The following is a 27,308-nucleotide window of genomic DNA, read 5'->3' on the forward strand; positions in this document are numbered from 1 at the left end:
GGAGTTCCTTCATGCCAGGAAGAGCATGCCCTGTTTCTGCCTCTCTCCAAAGTGTGGCCAAGTCTCCTTAGCCCTGTGCAGTGTTCATGTCTGTCATGCAAGGGACGGAAGGACGCCTGTTCCCTGCTGTGGTTCAGCAGAGATTGCCTGTGTTCGCCTCTCAAGTTTGAGAAAGCATCGTCCGATTGTGTGGACTGACAATGTCGGATCTCCCCTGGATGCACCTGACACATTGCCCCCCTGCCTTTCATTGGACACATTGGGAGAGCTCCCAGTGGTTAAAGGTCTTCTGGGACACAGGAATGTGCTTTTTCGATATGGAAGCAAGGAACTCGTGGTTCGAATTTCCGGAGGCCAAGTCAGTGGAAGTTGGCACGTGGGAGGTGCCAGATACAAGACAGGGAAAGTATCTGGACAGGTAAGTTGACTGGAGCAAAGGCAGCCACGTGTGGGTGCTGGAGCCCAGGACCCCCTGGAGCAATTCCCTCTGGGCTAGGGGAGTGTCCCTGGAGGGTGCCTCCCACTACCTTCTCTGTGATTGGTCGAGATATTTGCCCAGTCACCTGGGCATGACTCACAGCTCCAGCAGCCTAGGGGGCCCGAGTGCCTGGGTGATTCAGGCTGGAATGTGCACCGTGCCCCAGGCCATTCCCCACCGTTTTCTTCAGTCTCAGAACACCCCCAGAATAATCAAGCCATCTCCAGAGGATGACGGCAGCCTGTGGGCAGGCTGGGCATGCCACCTGCTGTGTTGTCATGTCCAGCCCCTTAACTGCTGCCCCAGCTCGGGGTGAAGGCCAGGGCCATGTGGAGAGTGAGACAGCCAGAAGAAGGCCAGAGCTGTGGAGGACTGTGGAACTTTGTAGTTGTGATCCCAGGTTCAGGGGGCAGGGCCCCTGCAGCCTGCCAGCACTGTGGGGTCATCAGGGACGTTGCAGGCACCAGGCGACGTTCCAGGTGAGGTGGTTGCTCTCTTCAGGTTGAAGGCGGTGTGGAAGTTGCGGACCTGGAGGGGACAGAATTGGCGGGGATCGTGCTGCTGCTGGTTCCAGCTGCTGGTGGCAGACATTATGTAGGAGATGGAGGTGGTGACTGACAAGGAGAAGGAGCAGGTGTCCTCGTAGGTGTGTGAGGAGAAGCCAAAGGAGTAGAGCCAGGAACATTCAAGGCCAGGAGCCCCAAGTGACTGGCCTGTGCTGGAGGGACTAGAGGTGCTGGCAGCCCTGCAGGCGGAGATGCGCTCTCAGCATGAGAAAGACCACAGGACCTGCACTCCTATCAGGAGGAAGAACCAACAGAGGAAGAAGGCTCACTTGGCTGGAAGAAGTGCCATCATCCAGGGCATCCCTGGCTTCTGGGCCAAAGCCATATCCTGACCTCCACTCCATGGGTTCGGCTTCTCAGGAGGAAGACATGGAGGGGTGGCAGGAGGAAGTTTTGGGAAGAGGGCACAGGCAAGGTGCGGGGGCTGAGGGAAGAGGGGCTGGTGGAGTGGCGGTCTCCAAAGGCACCTTGAGAGGAGAGCCTGGGAAGGGCTACCACAGCTGTAGGTGACAGAGACATGATTCTTGGTGCCTCTTTTACTCCTGCATCTGTAGAGCAGATGCACAGGAGTCTCCTGACGGGGACACTATGTCAGGAGTTAGCAGTGACAGTAGGCCAGAGGAACATTCCAAGAGAGCTTTCATCGCAACTGTGGATAACCCTGGAAAGTAGTAGAGACAGCAGAAGTCTCACAACAAATCCCGGTCCGTCAGAGCCCCTGAAGGTTTCCCCACGAGTGCAGTGCAGACGCACCGGGGTGTCCACCCTTGTGGAGCTGAAAGGGACTGCTGTCCTTGTATGCTACGAGTGAAAGACGACTGCAGACACATCATTGCCACCCCTTTTGAAGACAGGTAGCAGATCAGAGACCCAGGGCTTTCTTGCTACACAGACACACAAGTATACCCACACACAATACACACACTTACCGCAGACAAGACGTGCTACAGAGACTGCCGTTCCTGACATTCTAAACAGTGACATGGTGCTACCCAACAAACACAGGCCAGGCAGAAATCAGGAGCAGTCAGAAACACTCTCCCTAGGCAGATGCAGATAGCCTCATATGCAGAACACCATGGGGGACCGAGACTCATGAGCATGTCTGATGGCATGGCAGGGGCTGGGGACAGCGGTGGGGTGGCTGGGCATGAAGGAGTGCCCAGAGCCCTTGCAGATGCCTGTGTCAGCGTCCTTGTCTGCCCTGGACAAGCCCTGTTGCTCATGGCACTTCCTTTCCCAGATTTGACATGACTGGCTCCTTGACGTAAAGCAGATTTACGAACCACCCCCAGGTGTCCATCATTATCAGTAACCAACATGAAGACTTGGTTAATGACATGATGGATTTGAAGGTCTGTGAGGGAGACTCAGAGGACTGGTGTGTAGGGGAGCTGAATGGGGAAGGATGAGGGGGAATCATGTTATCCCTGTGCATGTGGTGTGACCATTTGGAGAGGAGTAGCAGAAGCTGTTGATGCCTGCCTGGCAGGCAAGCTGAGGCCCCTAGAAGCTTGCACCTTTTCCCTCTTCCTGGTCCTGAAATGTGCAGGAGCTGAGCCGTCCATGGTCTCGCTGCAAGCTGATATTTTCCTTTTGGAACAACCCCTACTTGTGGAAGACAGTGATCATTAAGGAATACTACCTTGACATGGGTGTCACAACTTAGCTCCCAGTGCATGGTGAATGGGTGGGGGAGGGAGTGCATGCTCCTCCTGCATGATCCTACCCTGTCTCCCCTGTATTCCTCCAGGATCCAGGATTCCTCCAGGGTTCGTCGTTTGCCTCTAGGCCACTAACTCTGGGATTATGAAAGGGGAGCTCCCAGCCATGGGCTGCACAGCAGCAGCCTTAACTTCCTCAACTGGCTGTCAGACCACAACTGCCCAGGATCAAGCAGGATTGCTGGGGTGGAGTCTCTCTGGGCCTCTGCAGAATTGGTGATTGCTATTAGAGTTCTTGGCTGCTCATGGGAGGGTTTGGGGCCTGGCCAGCCCAGTGCTGGCCTTGTTTGTGTTGCCAGCAGATCATCGACAAAGACTTGTTGATCAGTCCCCTGCAGCACTACCCAGGTAAAAGGTTCTGAAACGAGAGGTAACTGAGAGAAACATGGGTTGTGAGGGGATCAGCAGCTGGGCCCTGAAGGCACAGCCGTGTAGAGGCCAGGACACTCCTTTCCCACATGGGGAATCTCAGGCTCATGCAGGCTGGATGTGGAGCCTTGGTTCGTGTCATGCACATAGACTGGATGATTGAGGACCTCATCCTCAAGTCATCCTCCAGTCACTTCATCTCCAAGTCCTACACGAAGCAGCTGTGCTTACAGCATGAGATTCCTATGTGATTCTGATAGAGGCAGGGTTAATCTAGCTCCTTGGTCAGAATCTTCCTTCCCTGGGTCCTGCCATCCACAGGCCTCCTGCTGCTCATTCAGTTTGAGATTCCTTTGGTCATTCGCCCCCACCCCTTCTCCTGGGAAGCCCCACCAATTGCAACGGGCTTCTCTCTGATGTCACATTGCACTTTTGTGCTGAATTTGGAGTCTTCTCTGTATTTCCACATACGCCGCTTGGCCTCTCACCACCAACACACAGTCACAACTGGAAATGGCTTAAGAGTGGCTGGTGATAATACTGAAGGGCTGGGGGAGGAAATGGACAGGGATCCCAAAAGGGCAGGACATGGAGCCTCCTGACATTGTCTCCCACATTGCTGGACACGGGCGTCTTCAGCTACTGAAACACCTGTGTTCCCTGTTTGTGTTAATGTCCCTGTATCTTGCACGAGTGTGTGTACACAGGCGTGCTTGTGTCGCCTGTGTTTGTGCGTGTGTCTGGCCGGCTGCAGACACAGAGGTGAAGGCGACAGAACATGAGACGTGGAGCAACCAGAAGAGGAGGCACGAGGCATCCACAGACTCGGGGAGAGTGGTCGTGGTATCTCCACAGTGCCCATTTCCAGGACAGAAGTGAGGAAAGGATGGCCAATGATAACTGTCCTGCAAGTGCCAGCCAATCGCACAAATAGTAGCTCCTGAACTTCTAGGCCATTGCAATGCAATTGGTCTAGTCTGGTATTCTGCCCTCTCGTGGAGATATAGGAGAATGTTTATGAATGTAATTTATAAAATCCAGATGTATTCTTTACATGTTGAAAAAGATACCGTATAATTTGGATGACCACAAATTGTGGGAGAAACAGAGACAGCATCACCAGACCCCTTTCAATGAGTCCTAAGCCCACTGAAACATGCCAGAACTGGGGTATGACAGGACTCCTTGACATTCAGAAGCATGTCAGGTGGATTTCCCTGCCAGGACTGTGGCATTTATTGTTCCTTCTGCTTGGGATGCTCTTCCCTTAGGTACCAATATGGCCTGCTCTCTCACTTCCTCCAGATCTCTGCTTAATTGCCATCTTTCAGGGAGACTTTCCCTCATTATCTTGAGTAAAAGAATGACATCATACCTACACACACCCTTTCCGTGATCTAGCAACTCATGTCCATCGAGTCTGTGATGCCATCCATCTCATCCTCTGTCGTCCCCTTCTCCCCCCACTTTGATGTGCATCTCTCTAATAATTAGTGATGTTGAGCATCTTTTCATGTGTTTTTTGGCCACTTGTATGTCTTCTTTGGAGAAATGTCTGTTTAGATCTGCCCATTTTTCATTGAGTTTTTTTTTCTTTTTTGGATACTGGCCTACATAATCCCTTTGTATATTTTGGAGAATAATGCCTTGACAACTAATGAGGTTTGTGACATTACACAGGAGGCAGTGATCAAGACCATACCCAAGAAAAACAAATGCAAAAAGGCAAAATGGTTCTCTGGGGAGGCCTTACAAATAGCTGAGAAAAGAAGAGAAGCTAAAGTCAAAGGAGAAAAGGAAAGGTATACCCATTTGAATGCAGAATTCCAAAGAATAGCAGGGAGAGATAAGAAACCCTTCCTCAGTGATCAATGCAAAGAAATAGAGGAAAACAGAATGGGAAAGACCTCTTCAAGCAAATTCGAGATACCAAGGGAACATTTCATGCAAAAATGAGCACAATAAAAGACAGAAAAGGAGTGGATGAACAGAAGCAGAAGACATTAAGAAGAGGCGGCAAGAATACACAGAAGAACTCTACAAAAAAGATCTTCACAATCCAGATAATAATAATGGTGTGATCACTCACCTAGAGCCAGGCATCCTGGAATCTAAAATCGAGTGGGCCTTAGGAACCATCACTATGAACAAAGTTAGTGGAGGTGACGGAATTCCAGTTGAACTATTTCAAATCCTAAAAGATGATGCTGTGAAAGTGTTGCACTCAATATGTCAGCAACTTAGAAAACTCAGCAGTGGCCAGAGGACTGGAAAAGGCCAGTTTTCATTCCAATCCCAAAGAAAGGCAATGCCAAAGAATGCTTAAACTACCACACAATTGCACTCATCTCACATGCTCGTAAAGTAATGCTCAAAATTCTCCAAGTCAGGATTCAGCAATACGTGAAGCGTGAACTTCCAGATGTCCAAGCTGGTTTTAGAAAAGGCAGAGGAACCAGAGATCAAATTGCCAATACCCACTGGATCCTCGAAAAAGCAAGAGAGTTCCAGAAAGACATCTATTTTTGCTTTATTGACTATGCCAAGGGCTTTGACTATGTGGATGACAATAAACTATGGAAAATTCTGGAAGAGATGGGTACCAGACCACGAGACCTGCCTCTTGAGAAACCTGTATGCAGGTCAGGAAGCAACAGTTAGAACTGGACATGGAACAACAGACTGGTTCCAAATAGGGAAAAGAGTACGTCAAGGTTGTATATTGTCACTCTGGTTATTTAACTTATATGCAGAGTACATCATGAGAAATGCTAGGCTGGAATGAGCACAATCTGGAATCAAGACTGCCGGGAGAAATATCAATGAACTCAGATATGCAGAAGACACCACCCTCATGGCAGAACATGAAGAACAGCTAAAGAGCCTCTTGATGAAACTGAAAGAGGAGAGTGAAAAGTTGGCTGAAAGCTCAACATTCAGAAAACTAAGATCATGGCATCTGGTCCCATCACTTCATGGCAAATAGATGGGGAAACAGTGGCTAACTTTATTTTTGGGGGCTCCAAAATCACTGCACATGGTCACTGCAGCCATGAAATTAAAAGACGCCTACTCCTTGGAAGAAAGGTTATGACCAACCTTGACAGCATATTAAAAAGCAGAGACATTACATTGTCAACAAAGGTCCATCTAGTCAAGGCTATGTTTTTACCAGTAGTCATGTATGGCTGTTAGATTTGGACTGTAAAGAAAGGTGAGCCCTGAAGAATTGGTGCTTTTGAACTGTGGTGTTGGAGAAGACTCTTGAGAGTCCCTTGGACTGCAAGGAGATCCAACCAGTCCATCCTAAGGGAGATCAGTCCTAGGTGTTCATCAGAAGGACTGATGTTGAAACTGAAACTCCAGTGCTCTGGCCACCTGATCTGTAGAGTTGACTCCTTTGTAAAGACACTGATGCTGGTAAAGATTGAGTTCAGGAGGAGAAGCGGACGACAGAGGATGAGATGGTTGGATGGCATCACCAACTCAGTGGACATGACTTTGGGTAAACTCTGGGAGTTGGTGATGGACAGGGAGGCCTGGCATGCTGTGGTTCACAGCATCGCAGAGACAGTCATGACTGAGCGACTGAACTGAACTGAACACAACAATGTAAATCAACTATACTTCAATTAAAATGTAGCATGACTGAAAAAAAAGATTGGTATATTTCATTGTGTCCTCTGCATCAGCAGGCAGACTCTCATTCACTGTGCCACCATCTGTTCTCTTAGGTTATTAAAACTAGTGTAAGAGACATCAAAACCATAGGTTTTGACATGAAGAGAGATACTTCATAGGGAATACATGCCCCATGGTTCACCATACCTCTACAGAACTTTATTGACCTTCTTAACAATTTCTGAGTGTAGGGTACACTCTTGCTAACTATGTACACATTGCTCTACAACCAATCTGTAGAAAATTTTCATCTTGCATGATTGAAGCCCTATACCCATTGAGCAACAATTCTCCAATCCTTCCTCCTCACAGACCTTGGCAACCAGAATTATATTTTCTGTTTCCATGGATTTGATTACTGTAGATACTTCATAAAAGTGGAATCATGCAATATTTGTCATTTTTGATGGGTTCATTTCACTTAGCATAATATCATCAAGGCCTATCCTTGATGTAGCATATGACAAAATTCTTTTTTAGGGCTTCAAAACATTCCATTGTGTGCATGTGTATATAATATATATATAAGGTATATATAATCTTTATCTGTTTATCCACCAATGAACATTTAGACTGCTTTCACATCTTGCCAATTGGGAATAATGCTGCAATGACCATAGATGTGCACACTATATATTCAAGATCTCGCTTTCAATTTTTATGGAAATATACTCTAGAGTTGGATTGCTAGATCAAACAGCAGTTCCAATTTTCTGAGGAAACTCCATACTGTTTTCTATAAAGGTTGCAACATTTTACATTTCCAACAAAAGTGTATAAGGGTTCCAATTTCTCCATATCCTTACCAAACTTGCTATTGTCTTTTTATTCATATTGGCCATCACAGAAGGTATGAGATAATTTATGGTGTGGTTTAAATTTGTATTTCCCTATTGATTAGTAATATTGAGCATATTTTCATATGTTTGTTGGCCATTTGTGTATCTTCTTTGGAGAAATGTCTGTTCAGTTCCTTCTCCCACTGGGTTAGTCAGCTCAGGCTGCCATAACAAAACAGACTGCATGGCTTAAACCACAGAATTTGTTTTCTTCCAATGCTGGAGCATGGAAGTTTGACATCAGGGTGCCATCGTGATCAATCTGGTTCTTTTCCTGGCTTATAGGTAGCCTTCATATTGGTGTATGCTTATCAACCCCTTATCAGATACATATTGTACAAATATTTTCTGCAGTCCTGTAGGTGGTCTGTTCACTCCTTTCCTTTGTTTCACTCTGTTCCTCTTGTTTCACTCTGTGTCTTTTGCTGCACAGAGGTTTTAAGGTTAATGAAGTCTCATTTGTCTATTTTTACTTTGTTACTACTTGTGCACTTGGTGTCAGATCTAAGGAATCATTGCTGATTCAATGTCATGAAGCTTCACCTCTATTTTCTTCTAAGAGTCTTATCAAGTCTTACATTTAGGTCTTTAATCCAGTCTGAATTGATTTTTCTTCATGATGTAAAATCTTCATTATTTTGCATATGGATAGTTTGTTTCCCCAGGACCATTCATTACAGGGATTAAACTTTCCCTGATTTCTTGACACCTTTGATGAAGATCATTAGACCATGTATCCAAGAGTTTACTTCTGGCTGTCTATTCTGTTCCACTGATTGGTATGTCTGTCTTTATGCCAGTGGGCTTCCTCCGTGGCTCAGCAGGTGAATAATCTGCCTTCAATGCAGGAGACACAGGAGATGTGGGCCCAATCCATGAGTTAAGACGATCCCCTGGAGAAGGAAATGGCAACCCCCTCCAGTATTCTTGCCTGAGAAATCCCCTGGACAGAGGAGCCTGGTGGGCTACAGTCCAAAAGGTTGCAAGGAGTCAACACGACTGAGTGACTAAGCATGCACTTTATGCCGAAACTACACTCTTTTGGTTACTGTACCTTTGTAATATGTTCTGAAATCAGAGGCCTCCAGCTTTGCTGTTCTAAGTTTGTTTTGCCTATTTGGGGTTCTCTGAGATTCCGTATTAACTGTAGGATAGATTTTCTATATCTGAAAAAAATTCCATTTGGATTTTAATAGGAACTGCATTGAAGCTTTAAATTGCTTTGGGTAGTATGAACAGCTTAATAACATTGTCTCCAAATCCATAACCGTGAGACACCTTTCTATTTACTTGTGTCAGATCCCTTTCAGTAATACTTTGTAGTTTTCAATGTATAAGTCTTTTATCTCCAGAAGTTCACTCCCGATTATTTCATTCTTTTTGATACTATTATAAATAAGGTTATCAGGGTTTCTCTGGTGGACCAGTGGCTCAGACTCCACAGTCCCCATGCAGAGAACTTGGGTTTAATCCCTGATCTGGGAGCTAGATCCCACATGCTGCATCAAAGACCTGGCACAAATAAATAAAAAATAATTTTTTAAAAACTTAAACTCAGCTCCTGACTATAGCTTTAAAAAATAAAAAATAGATAGAATTATTTTCTTATTTTCCTTTTTGGAATGGTCATTGTTCATGCATGGAAAGATATTTGCATGTTGATTTTGTATTGTGCAACTTTCTGTGCAGGTTTGTGTGTGTGTGTGTGTGTGTGTGTGTGTGTGTGTGTGTGTGTGTGTAATTGTAAAGATTTTCTGCACATAAAATCATGCCCTCTGTGAACAGACATAATTTTACTTCTTTTTTTCCAAATGGAAGCCTTTGGTTTCCTTTTCTAATCTGATGCCCTGGCTAGGACTTCTAATATTATGTTGAATAGAAGTGTTGAGAGTGGGCATCCTTGCCTTTTTTTTCTTGTTCTTAGAAGTTTTCAGCTTTTCACTGATGACTATGATGTTAGAGATAGACTTTTCATATATGATCTTTATTATATTGCAGTCATTTCCTTCTGTTTCTACTTTGTTGAGTATTTTTGTCATGAAAGGCTAGTGAATTTGTTAGATACTTTATTGACATAAGATGGAGCACAGATGAAGTTTCATATTTTTTTAAAATTTTAAGATAATTATGTAATGCTCCCATTGGAAGCATAGGAGTTGATGATACAGAAATCACTTTCCATTCCTCCTTTGGTAATCCTTGTCCTTGTCACTCTCTGGCTCAGAATCCTGTGTCCTTAATTAGAATGTCCAACCAAAACACTGATTCTCATCATTTTTTAGGTAAACGTTCTTGGATGCCCTTCAGAGTGGAGCACAGCAAACACCAGAAGGTGAGTATTTCCCAGATCCTGTTGACAAAAATCCTCCTCATGGATCCAGTCCCAGGTGAGAATAGGACAAAACACAGAGATCCCGGAGACTGCTGCCTTCCTGTCCTGAATCTTGAGCACAATGTCTGATATCATCACCATCTTTATAGTTAGTAAGAACAGCAATGATAGTAGGCTGTTCTATTGTTACATTATTTTCACAATATTTCAGACTTGAAGCATTTTATGTGAGTAAACTTACTTAAAAATTAAAACAATCCTACAGTACCTCTAAATAGGTATATAGCTATCACCATTATAGATCACGAAATTGAGGTAAAAAAATGTTTAATTATGTATCACTGGTAGTGCAATCTAATCCAAAGCACCTTCTCCTAACTGGTTGACACTTCCACAGTTCTATAAACTTTATTCATATATCTTATTTATACATCTGTATATCATTCATCTGAGAGATGTTTTCAACCTCAGTTCTTTTGTGCTGTGCTAGTGAGGGATATGCTAAGACATCTGACTAAGGGAAGCTTAAGGACGTGTTGGGCAGTTTGTAAAGTGGACGGTCCAAGATGAAGAAGCTTAAGGACATGCTGGACAGTTTGTAGAGTGGATGGTCCAAGATAAAGAAGGTGACATGATCCCTACCTCACAGCCTCCCACTCCAATAAGAGGAAGCAACTCGCAGCCCTGACAAGCCTCAGGTTTATGACTAAAAACAACAAATAAGAAAATAACTGAAGGACTTCACATAGGTTACCTGCTTTTGAGTAGAAACTCATCATCTGGACATGAATTCAAATGCTCATTCTTGTAGGAGGAAGTAACAAGTCCTTCCTCTGAGCTCTGATTAGACAACTCTTCTGTTTGGAATCATTTGTTTAGCCTGCCCCTGTGTTGTGAGCTTTGAGAGCTAGCCCATACCCATTAATTCTCAGAAGTCCAGGTCCAGCTCAAAGTCGCGAGGGCCCCCTAAATGTTTTGTGAATGAGTGACTCCACATTTAAACGTTCATCTAGGAATAAGAAGGTCAAGGAATGCTGAAGATAGTATTTAGTACAGTTTTAGTATATATGTATATATTCATTTAATTAATTATTAAATTATATTTAATTATTAAATTATTATAAATTAATTATTTAAATTATAATGGTTAATTATTACAATTAACAACATTAACTTTAAAATAATGTGACTAATTAAAAATAATTATACACTATAATATACTTAATTATAAGTATACTTAATAAATATAATCAATTATAATTAATAACCACTAATTATTAAATTATATTGTTAATTACATTTATTAATATGTAATATATATGTTTATATTTTAGTATATATTTATATTTAGTATATATTCAAATATAGAGGCAGTTGAGGGGATATATTGATGGGAAGGGCGTAGGCTCAAATTCACACTGTATTAAATAGCTCACACAACGATTTGTTGAATGTTATTACATTTCATGTTCACTATAACATTAAGAATTAGAATATATACCAACTTATGGATCAGAAAACTGAGGAGAACCAACTAGTCGTAAAGCCTTGTTCAAGCAGATTTGATGAGGCCAGCTACTTTAATTCCAAACACTGTCTCTAAGAGGACATGGCAACCTGAAATTTTCAGCTCATTTTCTTTATTGTCTAAATGAGTTTCTGCTGATTGTCTTTTCTCTTCTCAATCTCACTGCTTTGTCACCCTATTTTCCAGATGTGTTTTGTCCCCTCTGTAATTATCCATAGTTCCTGTTCCATCAAAGCTCCAATAATTAATAGAAAATCTATCAGATTTCTCTATAAACCCTTACCTCCAGCTATTCTCCCTGCCTTGCTCTCACTTTTATGCAGAAAGTTGAAGGGAAAGGACCTTAAGACATGAATTCTAGTTTTTGATTCACTACCCACTTAGGTCCTTGTTTTACACTCCAGTGTTCAGACCACACCCTCCACCAGCTATTTCCAAGAATTTTCAAAGTATTAACTAAAGTCATGCATGTGAAAACACTTCATACAGTCCTACAGAACTAAAGAAATGCATGTTGTCTTTTACTCACACAGAAGGCAATGTCCAGAGGACCATTAAATAAGGTTTCTAGTTTGAAAGAATTGCTGGGAGCAGCAAAATTGCTGAAGACGAGTAGCTCCAAGCAGGCTCAGAAACCAGTACCCCCTCCCAGAGAAGCAAGGACCCCTGGACAGCACCCCAGACAAAAAGTCGGTAAGAGAAAATTTGGGGAGTTCCTCTAATTAGTTCCTCTAATCCCTGTAGAAAAGCTAATAAGTATGGCCTAGGTGTGTGGCATGGACTTTGGGTAGGCATGGCTTTAAGCTGGACTGATCTGAGACATGAAGTTAGCACTGGGGCCTTGGGAAAATCTTATACATTTTCTGAGGTCCTGACTGCTTCTCTGTAAAATGAAGATAAGAATACATAGCTCATACAGTGTTTGAAAGCATTATATTAAATGCAAAAGTGCTGACACCTACAAGTAGTTCAATAAATCCAGTTGTGATAATAGGGACCATAGTGTGTTAGTGTTTATGCCCAGACCTCTGCTTAATCCCTCACGTGTCATGTGCCCTTAACGTTTATTTTCTGAGTAGATGTTTCAGTGAACTATTTTCTAAGTAAGAAGGTTGGGGAATTAAACCTACTAACAGGAAGTGCAGGAAGCTAACACTGAACTGGGCAGCTGTGGTCAGTGTGGAGCCTCAGTCTCCTGAACCAGTAGTTAAAGACAGAACAAACAAAGTATAAAGAAGGGACTTCCTGGTGGGTAAGTGGTTAAGACTCCATGCTTCCACTGCAGGAGGTGTGGGTTCCATCCCTGGTCAGGAAACTAAGATCCCACAAGCCATGCAGTGTGGCCAATAGATAAATAAGGTAAAACTAAAACATAAAAATACAAAAGTAAAAGTTTGAAAAATAAATATGAAAAAAGTTTTAACAAAGTGTATAGATGGACAAGTACGAGATCTCACGCTTTCTGATAAAACAAGTACTAACTCTCCAGACCCCACCAGCCTTGCTTTGCTTCTGTTCTCCATTGTAGAACTCAGAAGAAAGGAGACTGGAGTAAAGAGGTACAGTCTACAAAAAAGGGCCATGTGTACCAAGAGGTCAGCGAGCCCCAGGATGACAACTACCTCTGTGAGTGACCCCGGTGGCCCACTCACAGAGAAGGGGTTATGAGGGCTTGGTACAATAACCTCACCTCACCAATCATCCCCTTCCTCTATGATTTCAGGTACAGGAACGAGGCCAAATGCTGTGAGTACCCCAGGTCGTTCAGAAGGTCTTTACGACCAGCAACATCTCATACATATACTGGGTGTGATGTCATACATACAGTCATTGCGATATCATCAATACAGTGAGTGTGATGACAAAGATACAGTGGATGCGATGTTATATAGAATGAGTATAATGTCATGAATAGAGTGGATGCCATGTCATAATTATTGTGGTTTGATGCCATAAAAACTGGATGTGATGCTTGTAAAGTTCATATGCTTTAGTATATATGCACAGTGTGATGTCACATATACAGAGGGTGTGATATTATTAATAGAGTGGGTGTGATGACACAGATACAGTGGATATGATGTCATATACAGTGGGTGTGATGTCATGATACAGTGACTGTGATGTCATAAATACTGAGGAATGATGCCATAAAGTGTGGATGTGATGTCTTTTATAGTGCATATGATGTCATACATACACAGTTGATGTCTTACATACTTGGTGTGATATCATCAATACAGTGGGTGTGATGAGACAGATTCAGTGGAGGCAATGTCAGATATAGTGGGTAATATGTGAGATATAGTGGTTTTGATATCATAGACTGGTGTGATATCATAAATAGAGGATGTGATGTCATATGTAGTGCATATGATGTCATACATATAGTGGCTGTGATGTCATACATACACTGGGTTTGATAAAATTGACACATTGGGTGTGATGACACAGATACAGTGGGTGTGATGTCAGACATAGTGGCTGTGATATTACACAATGGTTGTGTTGTCATAACACTATGTGTGATGCCATATAAAGTGGATATGTCATAAACATAGAGTGTGTGATGTCATAGATACAGTCATTGTGCGATGTCACACATATAGTGAATGTGATATCATACACAGTAGATGATATGTCATATATAGTGCGTGTGATGTCATGAATACAGTGCATGTGATGTCATAAATACTAAGGATTGTTGTCATAAAGTGTGGATATGATGTCATGTATAGTGCATATGATGGCATACATATGCCAACTGTGATGTCTTACATAGTTGGTGTGATGTCTTCGACACAGTGGGTGTGATGACATATACAGTGGATGTGATGGCAGATATAAAGGGTTTCAAGTCAGATATAGAGCTTGTGTTGTCATACATACACTGTTTGTGACATCATATATAGTGGATATGATGTCATAAACATAGTGGGTGTCATGAAATACAAACAATGGTATGATGTCATCAAGAGTGGATGTGATGTCATATACAGTGCCTATGGTGTCATACATGCAGTGGGTGTGATTTCATACATACATAGGGTGTGATATCATCAATCAAGTGGGTGTGATTACACAGATACAGTGGGTGTGATGTCAGATACAGTGGTTGTGTTGTCATTCATACACCATGTGAGATGTCATATATACTGAATATGATGTCATAAACATAGTAGGTGTCCTGTCATAAGATACAGTGGCTGTGATGTCACAAGTATAGTGTATGTGATGTCATATACAGTGGATGTGATGTCAAATACAGTGGGCGTGATGTCATGAATAGAGTGGACGTGATGTCATAAATACAGTCTTGTGATGTCATAAAGAGTGGGTGTGATGTCATATAGAATTCATATGATGTCATACATAGAGTAGGTTTGATGTCACACATATAGTAGGTGTGGTATAATCAATACACTGTAAGTAATGACACAGCTACAGTGGATGCAATGTCAGATATACTGTGTGTGATGACATGAATACAGTGGGTGTGATGTCATAGAGTGGTGTGATATCATAAAGAGTGGATGTGGTATCATATGTAGTTCATATGATGTCATACATATTGTGGCTGTGATATCATACATACAATGGGGGTTATATGATTGATAATCTGGGTGTGATGACACAGATACAGTGGATGTGCTGTCAGATATAATGGGTGTGATGTGAGATATAGTAGCTTTGATGTCATGAATAGAGGGTTGTGATGTCATAAAGCATGGATGTGATGTCATATATAGTGCATATTGTGCCATACATATAGTATGTGTGATGTCATACACACCGTGTGTGTTATATCATTGATACAGTGGGTGTGATCACACAGATACAGATATGGAGGGTGTGATGTCAGATACAGTGGTTGTATTGTCTTAACACAGTGCGTTTGATGTCAAATATAGTGGATATGAATTCACAAACATAGTGGGTGTGATGTTACAGATATAGTGGCTGTGATGTCACAGGTATAGGGGATGAGATGTCATAAACCGTGGATGTGATGTCATATGTAGGAGATCTGATGTCATGAATACAGTGGCTGTGATGTCATAAATACTGAGGATTGATGTCATATAGTGTGAATGTGATGTCATGTAGCGTGTATATGATGTCATACATATGCCAAGTGTGATGACTTACATACTTGTTGTGATGTCATTGATACAGTGGGTGTGATGACACAGATACAGTGGCTGTGATGTCAAATATAGTGGGTGAGATGTCAGGTATAGTCGTTGTGTTGTCATGAAAGCAGTAGGTGTGATATCATATATATTGGATATAATGTCATAAATATACTGGGTGTGATGTCATACATATAGGGGTGTGATGTTATAAAGAGTTCATGTGATGTCATACATACTGAATACGATGTCATACATACAGTGTGTGTGATGTCATACAGAGAGTGGGATAATTGATACACTGGGTTTGATGACACAGATACAGTGGATGTAGTGTCAGATATAGTGGGTGAGATGGCAGATACAACGTTTGTGTTGTCCTGTGTGTGATGTCATATATAGTGTGTGTGATGTCATGAATACACTGGATGTAATGTGATAACTACAATGGTGTGAAGTCATAAAGAGTGGATGTGATGTTATGTATAGTGCATAAGATGTCATACATAAAGTGGGTGTGATGTCATACATACAGTTGGTCTGAGATCATCAACAGAGTGGTTGTGATGACACAGATACAATGGATGCAATGTCAGATATAGTGGGAGTGATGTCATGAATACAGTGCATGTGATGTCATAAAATGTGGATGTGATGCCTTATATAGTGTATATGATGTTATACATATACTGGGTGTGATGTCATACATACAAAGGGTGTGATATCATTGAAAGAGTGGGTGTGATGACACAGATACAGTGGCTATGATGTTACAAATATAGTGAATGTGATGTTGTAATCAATGGATATGATGTCATATGAGATCTCATAAATACAGTTGGTGTGATATCATCAATACAGTGGATGTAATGACACAGATACAGTGGATATGATGTCAAATATAGTGGGTGTGATGTCATAAAAATGGTGGTTTGATGTCATAAAGTGAGGATGTGATGTCTTATATAGTGCAAAAGATGTCGTACATATGCTGAGTGTGATGTCATACAAAGAGTGAGTGTGATGTTGTCAATACAGTGGGTGTGATGACACAGATTAGTGGCTGTGATGTCACATGTATAGTGTATATGTTGCCCTACATACTGGATGTGGTTTCATATATAGAGGTTGTGATGTCATAAGTACAGTAGTGTGATGACATAAGGAGTGGATGTGATGTTATATATAGTGCATATGATGTCACACATATAGTGGGTGTGATGTCATACAAAAGTGGGTGTGATATCAGTAGAGAGGTTGTGATGACAAAGATACAGTGGGTGTGATGTCTGATACAGTGGGTGTGATGTCATGCCTGAAGTGGATGTGACATCATAAATACTGTGGTTTGGTACATATGCCAAGTGTGGTGTCATCAACACACAGTGTTGTGATGTCATACGTAGTGGATATGATGTCATAAATATAGTGATATGATGTTACACGTATACTGGATGTGATATACATATAGTGGCTGTGATATCATCGATAGAGTGGGTGTGATGACACAGATACAGTGGACGTGAGGTCAGATATAGTGGATGTGATGTCAGATATAGTGGACTTGATGTCATAAAGTGGTGTGATGTCATAAAGAGTGGATGTGATGTCATATATAGTGCATATGAAGTCATACATATAGTGGATGTGATATTATAAATAGTGAGTGAGTTATCATCGATACAATGGGTGTGATGACACAGATACAGTGGATGAGATGTTGATATAGTGGGTGTGAAGTCAGATATATTGGATGTGTTGCCATTAATATGGCGAGTGTGATGTCATATATACAGTGTGTGTGATATCATCGATAAAGTGGGTGTGATGACACAGATACAGTGGCTGTGAAGTCACATGTGTACTGGACGTGATGTCATAAATACAGTGGTGTGATGTCATACAGAGTGGATGCGCTGGCATGTATAGTGTATATGATGTCATACATATAGTTGGTGTGATGTCATACATACAGTGAGTGTGATATCATCAATACTGTGGGTGTGATGACACAGATACAGTAGATATGATCTCAGATACAGTGGGTCTGATGTCATGAATACAGTGGATGTGATGTCATAAATAGCGCTGTTTGATGTCATAAAGAGTGCATATGATGCCCTGTGTAGTGCAAATGATGTCATACATATGCCAAGTGTGATGTCATAAATAGTGTGTGTGATGTCATCAATATAGTGGGTGTGATGACACAGATACATTGGCTGTGATATCACATGTATAGTGTACATGATGTCCTATATAGTGAGTGTAAAGTCATTAATACAGTGTATGTGATGTCAAGAAACAGTGGTTGATGTCATAAAAAGTGGATGTGATGTCATATACAGTGCACATATTGTCATACATATACTGGGTATGATGTCATACATACAGTGAGTGAGATAATATTGATACAGTGGGTGTGATGACACAGGTACAGTAGATGTGATGTCAGAGTTAGCAGGTGTGATGTCAGACATAGTGGTTGTGATGTCATGAACACAGTGTGTGTGATGTCATATATAGTGGATACGATGTCATAAACCTAGTGGTGTGATGCCATAGATACAGTGACTGTGATGTCACAAGTATACTGACTGTGATGTCATATATACTGGCTGTGATGTCATGAATACAGTGGATGTGATGTCATAAATAGAGTGGTGTGATGTCATAAAGAGTGGATTTGATGTCTTATATAGGGCATAGGATGTCACACACATAGTGGGTATGATGTCATACATACAGTGGGTGTGATATCAATACAGTGGGTGTGATGACACAGATAAAGTGGATGTGATGTCAGATATAGTGGTTGTGTTGTCATTAACATAGCGGGTTTGATGTCATATATAGTGGATATGATTGCCTTTCAATAAAGTTTCCTGAAAGTTTGAGCTGAGTCTCGTCTCTGCTCTGGACAGTGGAGGGGAGAGGTTCCAGGGGTAAGGGGAGTGACAGTGGACTGGTACCCTGAGTCGGTGCTGTGGTGCGGTCCTGGCAGGGTCTGAGAACAGTCTGTGTGGCCCCCTGGGCTGGATGGAGCTGGGAGACAGGGACTGTGGCTGGTTGGTGCCCCCAGGAACCTCAGGGAGCCCCCAGGAACAAGTGGATTTGATGTGTGGGAAGAATAGGTTTAGCAGGAAGGACACTAGGCTCCAGGATCCCTGGCAGCTCTATGGGGGCTCCAGGCACCCAGATGGTTCAGAGATCATGTGTGCCATCCCAAGGACCAGCCAGCCACAGAAAGGTCATGTCATGAGGTCAAAGGCCGCTGTCAGGATTGTGGTGCAGGATTTCAGGGCTCGGGTGTTTGCCCACCTTCCAGAGATCAGTCTACCCCTGCTGGCCAATGGCAGCCAGCCCAGGTCTGGGCACCCAGGGGTGGTGGGGGCGGTGGTGTGATGTCCAAGGAAAGGAGGGTGGGCCAGCAAGAGTTCCACAGCCCCCTTTCCTCAGAGGTGGGGAAAGGCTGGCAGCCCTGTCCTCCACCTTGAGTCCAGGGCAGGGTGGCCTGCTGAGAGTCACGGGCACCCCTCTCCCTGTCCTACTCTCCGCACTAGTCCTGTGTTCTGGGAGCAGGCAGGAGGCAGGGTGCGGGGCTGTGAGAAGGTGGCTGCAGACAGGGGCCCGGAGATGGCCCCTTCCTGCCCAGAGGCTAATTCTGGGTCCTCAGCTCCTCCAGAGACCTCAGTGAACAGTGCATTCACCAGGGTGGAGGCGCTACTGATCCAGGAGACACATTCTCGAGCGTGAGGCCGTCCTGCATGTGCCTGCATGTGTGTGCCCCGTGAGGTTGTGCTTTTACGTCCAGCGCCTGTGCCCTTGTGCGCATGGCAATTTCCTGCAGCCAAGAGTTGCCTTGTGGTGCTTATCGGGAAATTCGACCATCCACACTTCAAAATGGCTACCCTGGGCGTGAGAAGCCTCAGCGGCAGTTCCCACGACGGCCGCCAGAAGGCATGCGAGGACCACAATTGGGCCTGGCCGCCTATCTTGGGCGCCCTGGGCTCCTGCTGCCCAACCCCCAATGGCCTGGAGGATCTGGGTGGTCCCAACGGCCTGCAGCTGACACAGGCCCCGTGAACCCCAGTGTACCATCACCGTAGTGCAGGTGGAGGCGGGAGAGAGGAAGGGAGCTGGGTGCCCACAAAGATCCAAGGGGGCTGTTTGGCGAGCTGCTCTGGTGGTCTCTGGACACAGGACGCAGGTCTTCAGAGCTGGCCACGGCCAAGACCCGTGGACACACAGGGAGGACAGCAGGAACCTTCAACCCCAAGGGTCCCTGGGCGGACATGCCTGCTTTGGGCGCCGGGGCTCCATGCAGAGGGAGCGTCTTCATCAAGAGGTGGAGGAAGGAGATGGACCGGTTGGGTGGTCCAATCTGCAGAGCAGTGGCGCCTTTCCTTTTTCAGTGGTAGAAAGTGAGTAGAAGAGAACTGAGAGGATTACCCTGGTTACCAAGTTGTAGACCTATGCTTAAGCCTGTGACCTGTGTTACTTTGATCACAATATATACTGCTTCCAGTTTGTGGGTAGTTACTACTGCTAAGGCCTTGGCGAACCTGGTGGACATGGCTCTCAGGCAGTCGGTTCAGCCATGAGGGAGGGGAGCCTCTTTAATTGTCCTCTTTGTTATCTAACATCCTGCCTCCCAGATGCTTATGTGAGTGCACCAACTCTTCTTTGTAGACATCACATCCACTGTATATGACATCACATCCACTATACATGTGACATCATAGCCACTGTATCTATGATATCGCACACACCCACTATGTTTATGAGAACACAACAACTATGTATGACAGCAAATCCACTATATCTGACATTGCATCCACTGTATCTGTGTCATCACACCCAAAGTATTGATGCTATCACACCCACTTTATCTATGACATGAGACCCACTATATGGATGACATCACATGCACTTTATAGGACATCACATCCACTCTTTACATCACACCACTGTATTCATGACATCACATCCACTGTATTCATGACAACACACCCGCTATATATGACATCACATCCACTGTATATGACATCACATCAACTATACATGTGATATCACAGGCACTGTATCCATGACATCAGTCCCACTGTTTATGACATCATATCCACTATATGTGATATCACACCCACTGTGTTAGTGACAACACAACCACTATATATGACATCACACCCACTGTACCTGACACCACATCCACTGTAACTGTGTCATCACACCAACTGTATCGATGATATCACAAAAATTGTATGTATGACATCACACTCACTATATGTATGACATCATATGCACTACATATGACATCACATCCACTCTATGACATCAAACCACTGTATTTATGACATCACATCCACTGTATTCATGACATCACACCCACTACATATGACATCATATTCACTGTATATGACTTCACACCAACTATACATGTGATATCACAGGCACTGTATCTATGACATCAGTCCCACTATGTTTATGACATCAGTCCCACTATATATGATATCACACCCAATGTGTTAATGAGAACACAACCACTATATATGACATCACACTCACTGAATCTGACATCACATCCACTATAACTGTGTCGTCACGCCAACTATATTGATAGCACACCCACTGTATGTATGACATCACACCCACTCTTGTATGACATCATAGGCACTATATATGACATCACATCCACTCTTTATGACACCAAACTACTGTAGTTAGGACATCAGATCCACTGTATTCATGACATCACATCCACTACATGTGACATCACATCCACTGTATATGAAAGAAAGTGAATTTGCTCAGTCACGTCTGAATCTTTGAGACCCCATGGACTGTAGCCTACCAGGCTCTTCCGTCCATGGGATTTTCCAGGCAAGAACACTGGAGTGGGTTGCCATTTCCTCCTCCGGGAGATCTTCCTGACCCAGGGATTGAACCCGAGTCTCCCGCATTGTAGGCAAACGCTTTATCATCTGAGCCACCAGGAAAGTCTAGACACTGTGTGTATGACATCATATCAAATATACATGTGACGTCATAGCCACCGTATCTATGACATCACACACACTATATTTATGACATCATATCCACTGTATATACCATCACACTCCCTGTGTTTATGACAACAAAACCACTGGATCTGACATCACACCCACTGGATCTGACACCATTCTATATGTTATCACACACACAACATATGATATACACAGCGTATGAAACCATGCCCAGTAGAACTACGATATAACACCCTCTGTATTTGTGATATCACACCCACTGTTTTAATCACATCTAACCCACTATATTTATGACAAAATAGCCACTATATGGCAACACTTGCGTTGTATATGACATCACAACCACTATACATGTGACATCACATGCACTGTATCAATGACATCACACCCACTGTATATATGACATCACACTCAGCATACCTATGACATCACTTTCACTATACATGACATCACATCAACTGTTTATGACATCAAGCAGCTGTATTTATGACATCACATTCACTGGATTTATACCACGTCCACTATATATGACATCATATCCAGTGTATCTGTGTCATCACACCCAGTGTATTGATAATGTCACACCCACTGTATGGGTGACATCTTATGCACTATATGTGGCATCACATCCACTTTTTATGTTGTCACACCACTGTATTTATGACATCACACCTCCTGTATTTAGGACAAAAGGCCACTATAAATGACATCACATGCATTGTATATGACATCACTGCCACTGTATCTATAACATCACACCCACTATGTTTATGACATCACAACCATTATATCTGACATCACACACACTATATCTGACACCACATCAACTGTATGTGTCATCACACCCACTCTTTGTATGACATCATATGCTCTATATATGACATCACACCCACTATGTTTATGACAACACAACCACTATATTTGACATCACATCCACTCTATCTGCGACTTCACACACACCATATCTATGATCACAGACACTGTACTGATGACATCACAACCACAGTATTTATGACATCTCGTCCGTTGTAGGACATCACACAGATTTATAATATCACACTCACTATATCTTTCCCATCCACTACATCTGTGCCATCACACCCCCCATATCTATGATCAAACCCACTGCATCAATGACATCACATCCACTCTATGTGACATCAATTCCAATGTGTATGACATAACATTGTCTATATATGTGACATCACACCCACCGTGTCTACGAGATCACAACCACTATAACTCTGGCGTCATACCCACTGTTATTAGGACATCACACCCAGCATATTTGTGATGTTGGACCCACCATAACTATGATGTCACACACTCTATGTCATCACACCCACTGCATTTATGACATCATACCCACTATATCTGCCATCACACCCACAGTATCTGTGACATCACAGCCACTCTGTCAATGGCATCACACCCACTGTATGTGACATCATATCCACTGGATCTGATATCACTTCCACTCTATCTATGACATCACACCCCTGTATTTATGACAAGACACCAACTACATGTGACATCACACTGACTCTATATGACATCACACATACAACATATGATATCTTATCCACTATATATGAAATCAAGCCCAGTATATTTATGATATCACCCTAATGTATTTATGATACCACACCCACTGTATTTATGATGTCACATCCACTATATGACATCATATATTCTATATATACCATCACATCCACTGTATAAGACATAACCCCCACTGTTTTTGTGACAACACTCCCACTATATCTGACATCACATCCTGTCTGTCTTTGACTTCAAAACCACAATATCTATGAACACAACCACTATATCTGTGACATCACACCCACTCTATTTGTGACATCACACCCACAACATTTGACATCGCTCCCACTCTATATGACATCCCACACAAAACACATGCTATCTTATCCACTACATATAACATCATTACCAGTAAAACTATGATATCTCACAAATTATATCTGTGACATCACACAGACTGTATTGATGACGAAACTTCCACTATATGTGATATTGCATCCACTGTATCTATGATTTCATCCATTGTATGTGACATCACACCCACTATGTTTATGGCATCATATCCACTCTATACATGACATCACACACACTATGTGTATGAGAACAGAACCTCCTTATCTAACATCACATCTACTGTATCTCTGTCATGACACCCACTGAATCGATGATATCATACCCACTGTACATATGACATCACAGCCACATATATATGACATCACATGCAGTATATATGACATAACATCCATTCTTTATGAAATCATTCCTGTGTTTATGACTTCATATGCACACTATTCATGACATCACATCCACGCTATTCATGACATCAGATCCACTGTACATGTGAATCACAGCCATTATATGTGTGTCATCACAACAACTATTTTAGGACATCATATTCATTATATCTGACATCACACACAATGTGTGTATGACAACACAGCCACTATATCTGGCATCACATCCACTATATCTGACATCACATCGACTGTATCTGTGTCATCACACCCACTGTATAAATGACATCACACCACTCTATTCATGACATCACACCCTTGTATATGATATCACTTCCACTGATTATGACATCACATTGACTCTACATGTGACAGCCACTGTCACTGTGACATCACTCCCATGATGTTTATAACATCATATCCTCTATATATGGCACCACACACACTCTGTGTATGAGAACACAACTATATCTGACATCACACCTACTATATCTGATATGACATCCTCTGTGTCTGTGTCATCACACCCACTGCATTGATATCACACCCACTATATGTATGACAACATATGCACTATATATGGTATCATATTCATTCTCTATGATATCACACCACTGTAACTGTGACATCATGAGAGAGTCGATTCCTAGGCAGATTGATAAGAAGTCCAGGGGTCCCCAAGGAGAGCCAAGGAGAGAGAGGTCTGGAATTCTCAAGGAGGAAGAAAGGACAGACCTTTTTTCTTTTTTTCCCTCTTTCCCTCTACATTCCTTAGGATTATATAACAATAATGTATCCTGCTTGAGGACAGTCTCTGGAGAAAACCTTCTGACTAATCCTGTTATCTTCAAATGTAAATTATGGGAGTAGGTCTAGTGAGGTTTTTAAAACCTCCAGACATTTTTTTGATTCATTTTAATAACTAATTTGAGAGTATATAACTTCGTTGCTAACAGTAGCAAGGGGGTACTCTTTCTGCCCCCTTCTGATGCCTATATCAGAAACTTTCTCTATCTCCTTTATACTTTAATAAAACTTTATTACACAAAACCTCTGAGCGATCAAGCCTCATCTCTGGAGGCTGTGACTCCCGGCATCTTTTCGTGGTTCAGCAACAACCATTCTATCGCATCCACTGTTTTCATGACATCACACCCTCAATATATGACGTCAAGTCCATTGTATGATATCACACCCACTATACATGTCACATCACAGCCACTGCATCTATGACTTCACAACCACTATGTTTAGGACATGATGTCCACTCTATGTGCCATCACACACACTGTGAGTATGACAACACAGCCACTATGTGTGACATCACACCCACTGTATCTGACACCAATCCATTGTATCTTTGTCATCATACCCATTCTGTTGATGACATCACACCCACTCTACATATGACATCAGTCTGGTGTATGCATGACACCACATGCACTATACATGACATCACATTCAATCTTTACAACATCAAAACACAGCATTTATGACATCACACCCACTAGATATGACATCCCATCCACTGTATCTGTGTCATCACGCCAACTGTATCGATGTCACACCCACTGTATGTATGACATCACACCCACTCTTGTATGACATCATAGGCACTATATATGACATCACATCCACTCTTTATGACACCAAACTACTGTAGTTAGGACATCAAATCCACTGTATTCATGACATCACATCCACTACATGTGACATCACATCCACTGTATATGAAAGAAAGTGAATTTGCTCAGTCACATCCACATCTTTGAGACCCCATGGACTGTAGCCTACCAGGCTCTTCTGTCCATGGGATGTTCCAGGCAAGAACACTGGAGTGGGTTGCCATTTCCTCCTCCGGGAGATCTTCCTGACCCAGGGATTGAACCCGAGTCTCCCGCATTGTAGGCAAACGCTTTATCATCTGAGCCACCAGGAAAGTCTAGACACTGTGTATATGACATCATATCAAATATACATGTGACATCATAGCCACCATATCTATGACATCACACACACTATATTTATGACATCATATCCACTGTATATACCATCACACTCCCTGTGTTTATGACAACAAAACCACTGGATCTGACATCACACCCACTGGATCTGACAAGCTATGGTTTTTCCAGTAGACATGTACGAATGTGACACTTGGCCCATAAAGAAGGCTGAGTGCTGAAGAACTGATGCTTTTGAACTGTGGTGTTGGAGAAGACTCTTGAGAGTCCCTTGGACTTCAAGGAGATCAAAGCAGTCAATCCTGAAGGGAATCAACCCTGAATATTCATTAGGAGGACTGATTCTGAGGTCAAATTCCAATACTTTGGCCACCTGAAGTGAAGAACCTACTCATTAGAGAAGACCCTGATGCTGGGAAAGCCTGAAGGTAAAAGGAGTAGTGGGCGGCAGAGGGTAAGATGGTTATATAGCATCACTGGCTCAACAGTCATGAGTTTGATCAAACTCTGGGAGATGGTGAAGGACAGGGAATCCTGGTGTGCTACAGGCCATGGGGTTGCAAAGAGTCAGACATAACTTAATGACTGAACAACAACAACATTCTGTGCGGAGTTTCCGTGCTAATTAAATGAGATGATGTTTATAAAGCTGTTTGCAAACTTCAAAGCACTACATCTAGAGCACTGCCTTTCTGTAGGGGTGAAAGAGAAGGGACAAATGGGATGATGCCTTGGAGAAAGCGGAGCTGGGACCAGAATGGCAGAAGGAGTGGAAGAGTCAATAGGGTGTCAGAGATCATGCTTAACCAGAAGACAGAGACTTTTGACAACATGTTTCATTCCGTCTGTGAATGTGAAGCATTTGTAGCCCTGATCTAAGCCAAGCACAGAGTAAGCCATGAGAAAATCTGCCTGAGCGCATTCTGGCAACACTGTATGAGTTCAAATTGGCATTTGAAGATCTGGATGAGAATACAGAGATGTGGGCCTAGAGAATACTCAGAGCAGGAAGGTCTCCTAAGTCCTTAAACAAAAAGGGGGTCTTTTGAAGAAAATGACAGCAAGGGACAAGGCTGTGGTTTTCATGTATATGGAATATACAAAGGAAGAATTGGATTCATTCTAAATGGAATTAAGACTGAAGATGGAAACTATAGAGTAAAATTTCTTCTCAACATAATAAAGACTTTTCTATCCATTTAAACCCATGTTGAACTTAAACAGTCTCTGTGTGTGTGTGTGAGAGAGAGAGAGAAAGAGAGTCATACAGTGTGTCTGACTCTTTGTGACCCCATGGACTGCAGCCCACCAGGCTCCTTTGTCGATGGGGGTTCTCCAGCAAGAATACTGGAGTGGAGTGCCATTTTCTTCTGTAGTATTCTTACTAGAGGGGAC

The 27,308-nt window shown here is 42.8% G+C and overlaps 1 pseudogene; it reads left to right on the forward strand.

The window, feature by feature from the left end:
- The first annotated feature begins 19,553 nt into the window (after positions 1-19,553).
- The window catches only part of LOC122690560, a 29,444-nt pseudogene continuing 21,689 nt past the window's right edge, over positions 19,554-27,308 (forward strand).

The sequence above is a fragment of the Cervus elaphus genome, chromosome X, assembly GCF_910594005.1.
Source record: "Cervus elaphus chromosome X, mCerEla1.1, whole genome shotgun sequence".
Classification (NCBI taxonomy): Eukaryota; Metazoa; Chordata; class Mammalia; order Artiodactyla; family Cervidae; genus Cervus; species Cervus elaphus.